This window comes from Hypanus sabinus, chromosome 4 (genome assembly GCF_030144855.1).
Source record: "Hypanus sabinus isolate sHypSab1 chromosome 4, sHypSab1.hap1, whole genome shotgun sequence".
Taxonomy (NCBI): Eukaryota; Metazoa; Chordata; class Chondrichthyes; order Myliobatiformes; family Dasyatidae; genus Hypanus; species Hypanus sabinus.
The window spans coordinates 160,709,688-160,719,587 of record NC_082709.1 but is presented as its reverse complement, the minus strand read 5'-3'; positions in this window follow the sequence as shown (position 1 = coordinate 160,719,587).

The window sequence follows — 9,900 nt, the reverse complement described above, 5'->3', positions numbered from 1 at the left end:
GGCTGCCGCTAACAGTGGTGGAGGAGGATACAATAGGGTCTTTTAAGATACTTTCAGATAGGTACATGGAGCTTAGAAAAATAGAGGGCTATAGGTAAGTCTAGTAATTTCTAAGGTAGAGACATGTTCAGCACAGCCTTCTGAGCCAAAGGGCCTGTATTGTGCTATTGGTTTTCTATGTTTCTATGTTTCATTTACTTGGATTTTCAGAAGGCATTTGATAATGTGCCATACATGGGGCTACTTAACAAGATAAAATCCTATGGCATTATAGGAAAGATACTGGCATGGATAAAAGAATAGCTGACAGGCTGGAAGCAACGAGTGGAAATAAATGGGGCCTTTTCAGTTGGCTGCCAGTGACTAGTGGTGTTCCTCAGGAGTCATTATTGTGACTGCTCCTTTTCACATCATTTGTTTATGATTTAGATAATTGAATTGATGGCTTTGTGGCAAAGTTTGCAAATGATACAAAGATAGGTGGATTTGTCGGCAGTTCTGAGGAAGCAAAGCATTTGCAGCAGGACTTGGACAAATTGGAAAAATGGGCAAACAAGTGGCAAATGGAATACAGTGTTGGGAAATGTATGACATTGTATTTTGGTAAAAAAGAACAATAGTGCAGACAGTTATCTAATAGGGAGAAAATTCAAACATCAGAGGGACAGGAGTCTGTGGTAAAGAAGGCAAGTGCAATGTTGGCATTTATTTCAAGGGGAATGGAATATAAAAGCAAGGAGATAATGCTGAGGCTTAATAAGGCACTAGTCAGGATGCACTTTAAGTATTGTTAACAGTCTCGGAAAGGATGTGTTGTTATTGGAGAGAATCCAGAGGAGGTTCATGAGGATGATTCCAGGAAAGAAGGGGATAACATATGAGGAGTGTTTGGCAGCTTTGGGCCTGTACTCACTGGAATTTAAAAGAATGGGTGGGGATCTCATTGAAACTTACCAAATGTTGAAAGGACTAGATAAAGTGAATATGGAAAGGATATTTCCTGTGGTGGGAACATCTCGAAACAAAGTGCACAGCCTCAAAATAGAGGGTTGATCTTTTAGAACAGAGGTAGGGAGGATTTTGTTTCAGCCAGCGTGTAGTGAGTCGGTGGAATGCTCTGCCACAGACTGCAGTGGAGTCCAAGTCCGTGGGTATATTTACAGCAGAAGTTGATAGTTTCCTGATTGGTCAGGGCATGGCGAGAAGGCAGGTGGATCTCTTACTCTGCTTGGTAGTAGTTGTCTTTGGAGAGGAGGGCAATCTTGAAGTATGGTGAGCTGATGAATAATGCATCTTGTGCACAGTGTGTTGTCTCAGATTCTGCTGCAAGTTAGTAAGGAACTGTGACTGAAGCTGAATATTGTTGGATTATTGGGGAAAAAATTATCGTTGAACCATTAAATGATGCTTTGGTTAGACATTATCAAGAAGGATATTCAATGATACCATGATGATATTCATTATTCAAATCAACGATGATTTGGAGTATTGTGTACAGTTCTGGCCACCGAATTATAGGAAAGATGCCAACAAAATAGAGAGAGTATAGAGAAGATTTACTAGAATGTTACCTGGGTTTCAGCACCTACGTTACAGAGAAAGGTTGAACAAGTTAGGTCTTTATTCTTTGGAGCTTAGAAGTTTGAGGAGGGACTTGAAAGAGGTATTTAAAATTATGAGGGGTTTAGGTAGAGTTGACTTGGATAGGCTTTTTCCATTGAGAGTAGGGGAGATTCAATCAAGAGGACATGAGTTGAGAGTTTAGGGGCAAAAATTTAGGGGTAACACGAGGGGGAACTTCTTTACTCAGAGAGTGGTAGCTGTGTGGAACGAGCTTCCAGTAGAATTGGTAGAGGCAGGTTCAATATCGTCAATTAAAGTAAAATTGGGTAGGTATATGGACAGGAAAGGAATGGAGGGTTACGGGCTGAGTGCGGGCCAGTGGGATTAGGTAAGAGTAAGCATTCAGCACAGACTAAAAGGGCCGAGCTGGCCTGTTTCTGTGCTGTAATTGTTATACGGTTATAGAGATGTGCATGGCCATTTGTTTATGTCATCTACTATGGCTTTTCAAACTGGAAGGAAGTATTTGGCACTTAATCTGACAGACCCTACAGGAAAGATATTAATAAGATAGAAAAAATCCGAACAACATTTACGAAGATGTTACTGTGACGTAAGGACCTGAGTTACAGGGAAAGATTGAATAGGTTAGGACTGTTAAGCATAGGAGAATGAGGGAAGATTTGATAGAGGTATACAAAATTATGAGGGGTATAGATAAAGTAAATGCAAGCAGGCATTATTGCTGAGATGAGAACCAGAGGTCATAGGTTAAGGAAGAAAACTTAAGTATTTAAGGGGAACTGAGGGGGTACTTCTCCACTCAGAGGGTGCTGAGAGTGTGGAATTAGCTGTGAGCAAAATTAGTGGATGCTGGTTTGATTTCAACATTTAAGAGAAATTCGGTTAAGTACATGGATGGCAGGATTATTGTCCAGGTGCGGGCCGATGGGACTAGGCAGGATAATAGCTTGAAACAGACTAGATGGGCTAAAGGGCCTATTTCTGTGTTCTATGACTCTGGGTGTAAAAGGAGTTACTCTCAGGAAAAAAATTTATTACTTTAAATGAACTGCTGAGAATCAACAAAGAGGTTAGAAGTTCAACATAACAGGCAAATTCAAGTATATTAAAATCATGTTTACACAAACTATCATATTGGAATGTACTATTGGAGAGATGAGTAGAATCATTTAAAAAAATTCATAAGTTTAATTTCTATAGGGATTCACCTAATAGTCATAGAACATGAACAGACATTAAAAGAAAAATCACGTCAGGCTTCCACATCTGTGCCAACCAAGATATAGTTCCAAATCAATCCCTCCACCTGTACATGATCCATTTTCGTCCATTCACGCTTAATGATGTTTTGTTGCCCTGGTGTGTAAGCATATTATATTTTAATGAAATATAACTAATTCACAGAATCCCATATCCTGATGTTTTCATTATTAATGCCTTTTCATACACTATTTAATCTGCACTTCCTTGCAGCATTCCAGGTACCTACAACTCTCTGTTTTAAAAAAAAACTTGCCTGTCAAATCTCCTTTAAACTTTCACCTTCTCACCTTAAAGTTATGCCCTCTAGTAATTGGGGATTTCCATCCTGGTAGAATTGGCATGAACTCCATGGAAATCCTGGTTAGACAATGCACTGTAGTTGAAAAGTTACGATGATCAGATGGTCCCCAGTGGAATTTTACTCCCAATCTTTAACGCATTAAGGGAGGGGTGGGGGTGGTGGAAGAGGATTTGGCTGTAGCACATACCTCTAAAGGGATCACATAACTTTTCTCCTATTAAATTGAGAAAACTCAAGTTGGTTGCTTTTCAAATGCACCCTGCATTCAGTTAGTTGCTGCATTTACTGAAAGTAATCCAGCACACCTCTGCAAACCAGGACTTTCGAAAGTAATAACTCTTAAGTCTTCAAAAGCAGAAACATTTATTTTCCTTTACCATTCTATTACAGACTATCATTTTAACTAGATTCAGAACCATTTGGATCTGTTGTGTAAAAGAGAATCATCAGGGAATGCTTTGGGAGACTTAAAAACACCGATAATATACAAAGTGTTTTAACTGCAAAACAGGCATTCTTGCAAAAGCAAGCTTGAATCAAAAAGCAACACTCCATTTGCATTGATTTGGACTTTACATGTCCAGATGGTGAGCATCACATATAAGGTCATATGAGGTTTACTAGTAGATGAGAAAAATGGCATTATGCACATAGTATATAGAAGCAGGGCTGAACTTTTCTCCTTGGTGACTAGCTTAAAGGTGAAGCTAAGTTGGCTGAGAGAGGCAATGTGCAGAAGCCAGGAGGTAAGACTGACAATCTCAATGATAATCTCAGAAGTTCACTTGGCAGCTCTTGCTTTTTTATTTTGAAGAAGGCAGCCATTAAAGCCTTAAAAGGGAAAAGCAATGGCGGAGGTGGTCCAATACTGCCCTCTAGCCACGCAGAGCAGAGTCTGACTCTGTCCCAGAAGCTCTTGGAAGAATAATGCCGTTAGGTATGTGGTGGTGCTTGGCTCAGCTGCCTTAGTGCTACATCGAAAGTACAGACTGCTCAGACAATCATGTCAAATTAAATCACTTCCTCCCTCCCAATCAGAATATCTAATTAGATATCCAGAGCATAGGAATTGGGTCATGAAGTTTATGTCAGTAAATTTTCTGCCAACTTGATGTTAGTAAACTGTTCAAATTTGGGGTTTTCTAGTGAATTCTTGATTGATAAAAATAAATTAACAATTCAGTGTGAAAAGAAAATATTAAGAATTAATCAGATTAAGAGGCAAATACATGAATCCGAGTACAAAGAATTGATTCAATAAATAGTTATTGTCAGCTATTCTGATGTAATAAAATTAGAACATGCCTTAAAGCACTGAAGCCTTTCAAGCTACAGAGTAGATTCAATCTCAGGCCCTCTATAAAATGCAGTTAATGGGTTCAGAAATGTAAAATTACCCAATAAGCACTGCTTAATTCACTGTCATTTGTTATCCGGATGGGACACATGCAACTTTATGCACAATTGGCAGTTTGGATTCAGTAAACAAAAGTTTAAAAAAGAAAGCTTTAGCTAAATTGTAGAGTGTAAAATTGTTGCATGGTTTGAGAAGACCATTATCACACAAGCCTGTTGTTGTTTCATATGGCAGGTGTTTTTCCGTTACTCTTCGGGTTGGAGTTTGTCAAGCCTCTCCTCCAGATTGTGGCAGCATCAATGGACCGAGTCAGTATATATTGAAAAAAGTCAGTTCTTCTGAAGAACCATGATGATGTTTACTTTTATTGAGGATTTGGTTGCATGCTATTTACTTTTAATTACTAATTAAAATGTTATATACATGATTTGAATATTTATTTACAAAGCATGGTTATTATTAAGTTTGCAGATGATGCTATAATAGATGGCAGTGTATTTAGTTTAAGTAAGTTATGAAAAGTTGCAGGGAGATATTGATCTGCTTGAATGCAGATGGAGCATTGGCAAATGGCTTCCAATCTGGGTAAATGTGAGGTATTGCATTTTGGGGATTATACAGTGAATATAGAATTCTGGGGAATGTTATGGAACAAAAGGAGCTAGGAACGCAGAGCATAGTTCACTGAAAGTGGAGCTTTGGTTAGAGAGGGTGGTGAAGCAGGCATTTGTCTTGCCAGCCTTCATCAGTCAGGGTAGTGAGTAGAGGGATTAGAATGTTATGTTGTAGTTATGTAAGACCTTGGAGAGGACACACTTAGGAACATTGTGTATAATTTTGGTCACTATTATAGGAAATAGTGCAGAGAGGATTTACCAAGATATTGTCTGGACTTGAGGGCCTGAGCTACAAGGAGAAATTGCATAAACTTGGACTTCATAAACACAAGAGTTTCTGCAGATGCTGGAAACCTATACCAACACAAAAAAAAATGCTGCAGGAACTCCACAGGTCAGGCAGTATCTATGGCGAGGGATAAACTGTTGACGTTTCAGATGGAGACCTTTCATCAGGACTGGAAAGGAAGAGCAAAAAGCCAGAGTAAGATGGAGAGGGGAAGGGCAGGAGTACAAACAGGCAGGTTTCAGGTAAAACCAGGAAAAGTGGAAGAATCAGAATCAGGTTTATTATCACTGGCATGTGACGTGAATAATGTCCCACAAGTGCTACAGCTGCCCCTACACCTCCTCCCTCACCATCACTCAGGGTCCCAAATAGTCCTTCCAGATGAGGAGCCCCTTCACTTGTGAGTCTATCATGGTCATCTAACCGGTGCTCCCAGTACAGCCTCTCGTACATTAGTGAAACCCAACATAGTTTGGGTTTCGTTTCATTGATCACCTTCACTCCACCCACCAAGAAGGCAGGCTTTCTCTGTGTTTCTAACCCTACTTCCCATTCTCATTCCAACATGTCAGTCCGTGGCCCCTCTATGGTCATGATGAGGCCACTCTCAGGTTGGAGGGCAACGCCTTATATTCTGTTTGTGCATACAGAATGTGGAATGAGCTGCCAGAAACAGTGGTTGAGCTAGGCACATTAGCAACATGTAAAAGCAATCTAGATAAGTACATGAATGGGAGAGGTATAGAGGGCTGTGGGCCAAACATGGGAAGATGGGGTTAGCTTGTTGACTAACTCAGTCAGCATGGATGAGTAGGATCCCAGGGCCTGTTTCCATGCTCTGTGACTCTGTGAAGTACATTAATTTCATGTCTTCAGATTCACGTTATAGTGCACACCTCTCTGTGAAGCAAGATGTAAAGCATTTCAAGCAAACCCAAAGCGTATAACACAAATTGTTTTCCCACTCTAAATGCATTTTTATTTTGTATCCAGCACTGGTGGTATTTTAAAACATGATTTTAGGAAACTGTAACAGTGCTATTATATGAATTAATTATTTAGATAATATGTTTAAATGAGAATCAATACAAATACCTTCAGTTTTTTACTCTTTAGACTTCAGCTATGTGTTGAATGAATTTTGCATTTATAAAGATGGGAGAGTTGACAATTGTACATCTTGAAATTGCAAGCAAGCTAATAGAAGACAGCTGTTCAGCTGAAATGGGAACATTTAGGAAAAATTGCCATTGATTTAATCGTCTCCATCTTAATCAAGAGTAATGTATGAACTGATAAAGAGGTAAGACATTTCTAAATTACCCTTGTTGTAAAATAAGCTGAAAATTATGACTGGTTGCAAGAACTGACAGTTTGCAATGGTGAATGTAGCTATAATTTATGCATAAGAATCAGACAAGACACTCTTTTGGCCTCTCAATTGTGCCAACTACTAACTATGCATCTACTCAAATCCATTTATCAGTACATCGTCCACAGCATCCTTCGCGGTAGCAATTCAATACCTGTATGCTGTTGGTTAAATCCAGATCATTATTTCAAATAAAAGTAGCTCATTAATGTTGGGACTTGCTAAGAGTTACTTTACAGAAATTGAATAATCTTGGTGTACTTCTTTGCTTCAGAATGAGGTTTTATATCCCTGACATGTCATTCAATTTATTATTCTGTAGTAATAGAACAGTGCAATAATAAAAAAAACAATGAATTGCAATAATATATTAAAAATGAAATTAAATAAGTGGTTCAAAAAGAGAGGAAAAAATTGTGTTCATTGGTTCATTGTCCATTCAGAAATCGGATGGTGGAAGGGTAGAAGCTGTTTCTAAAATGTTAAGTGTGTGTCTTCAGACTCTGCACCAAAATTATGATAATAATAAGTCCTGTGTTATTGGGGTCGTTAACAATGAGTGTAGAGAGAGAGAGTAAAGCAGTGGGCTGAACACGCATTCTTGAGATGTCCTGGTGTTGAGTCTCAGCGAGGAAGAGATGTTATTTTTGATCTGCACTGACCGTAGTTTCCTGATGAGGAAGTCAAGGATCTAGTTACAGAGAGAGAGGTACAGAGGCTTGGGTTTTGAAGCTTATTCATTAGTGTTGAGAGGATGTTAAATGCTGAGCTGTTATCAATAAACAGCAGCCTGACATGCAGTGCTTTGTAACAGTATTCAGCCCCCAACCCTTTGTTCACATAAATGAGTATTACAACCAGAGAATTTGACCAATTTAACTGAGAATTTTTATTTGTGTATCACATGCTCCTTTTTCACAGTGGAGCTCAAAAACAGGAAAAATTATAAAGCATGAAAAACTAAAAATTCAAAAACTGAAGTCTGCACTTCCAAAGTATTCGTCCCTCTTTCTTCAGTACTTAGTTGAACCACCTCTCATAGCTATTACAACCTGTAGTCTTTTTGGATAAGTCTCTATTAGCTTTGCACAATATGATTGGGCAAGATTTGCTCGTTTCTCGCTCGACCTGCGCTAGGTGAGTTGGGGAATGGCATTGGACAGCAATCTTGAGGTCTCACCAGAGATATTCTATCAGACTCTGACTGCACCACTTAAGGACATCAATTTTCTTCATCTGAAGCCACTCCATGGTTACTCTAACAGTGTTCCTGCTGAAAGATGAACTTCCTCCCCAGTTTAAACTTTCTGGGAGAGGCTAGCAGGTTTTTCTCATCAATCCTGACCAGATTTCCAGTCCCTGCAGCTGAAAAGCTTCCTCATAGTATGATGCTACCTTCAACATACATTACAGTAGGGATGGTGTTACATGGCTGATGCAGAGTATTAATTAGATTTATGCCACGCGTACCGCTTAGCGTGGAGGCCAAAAATTTCCACTTTAGTCTCATCCAACCATAAGCGCTTCTTCCACATCTTTACACTAATTTCAAAGTGATCCTTTGCAAAGTTTTTATAGGGAGGGATATGCTTTTTTTTAAGCCAGCGTTTCTCCCTTGCCACACTTCCATAAATACCATTTCTGTGCAAGGCCTTAGAGATTGTAGAGACATGAACTTCATCTCCATTTGCAGCCATTGACTTCTGTAGCTCACTCAGAGTGACTGCTGGCTTTACAGTAGCCTCACTTACAAGTGCCATTCTTTTCCAGATACTAAGTTTAAAGGGGTGGCATGACATAGGCAGTGTGACTGTGTTTTCATAATCTTTCCACAAAGAACTGCATTGAACAAGGTACATTCAGTCCCTTTGAAATGGGCTTGTAGCTTTCTCCAGATTTGTGCTTCTCTATTGTCTTAAATACCCTTTTGTCTTCATTTTGGTTTGGTCTGTTGAGAATCTACTATACTGTTGGACCTTACAGATAGAGAGGTTAGTTATACTTAGGAATTCATGGAAAACAGACGATCCTCCAATTTTCTACATTCACAAATTAGGAGAGCTGGTAAGGTCATTGCATCTGAGGAAAGTTAGTGTAGTAATCACAAAGAAGATGAACACTTTTTCAGCATCACAATTTTGGGTTTTAATTTTTAGTAAATTGTTGACAGGTTTTGGAATTCTTCTTTTGATTTGTCATGATGCACAAACTCAGAAAATCTTACTTCAATATATTTTAAATGTAGTTAATGAGACAGTAACATGTGAAAATAGTTGTGGGGGCTGAATATGTTTTCAAGGCCCTGTAGGTATTGCTGTTGTCCAGATCGTCCAAGGCCGAGTGGAGAGCCAGTGAGACTGCATCCGTTGTTGACATACTGTAGCGGAATGCAAATTAGAGCAATTGTGATTCTAAGTGTTGGATAAGGGACTCTTCATTAATTTTGATGTTTAATATAAAGATATTGCTAAATTACATAGATTAATATCTCTGAGTCAATCCAATCATGATTTAAGATTCATCACAGATGATCAGATTTGAGGCTTTATGCCTGAATTTTGAACTGTTAGTTTAAATGAACAAAATCTAATCAGAAAAGAACTCCTAGTCATTCTTACAGCTGTAAGTCATTAAAAAGAAATCAGATGTGGACATCACTTCTATTGAATTCATTTTTCAGTTGAGATCATCATTTAATTATGGTCAATTTTCAAGAAGTAACAGTTAATGTCATTTCCAATGATGTAATTTAATTGGAAATTGAATTACATAATCAATAAATGTAAATTTTCTGGCCAGGATTCCGATAGAGTTAACCAAAGAGGAAGTCATGTCCAATGGTATTTATCAGCTATAAGAGAAATAAGGTTCATTTCAAAATACTGTTGTTCTATTGTTGAGCTTCTTGTTTCTATGTGAAGAAGGTATCTGATCCAATTGTGTAATGGCTTTTTAAATAGTTTCTGCTATGCCAAGAATTAAAACAAATGAAATTCTTCCAAGTTAGTGAAATAACACATAAAGTAATCTAGAAATGTCTTAGAAGTTAATTTAATAACATGTTCTGTTAAACAGTCACCCATGTGGGAACTTGTTGAAGGCCTTACTGAAATC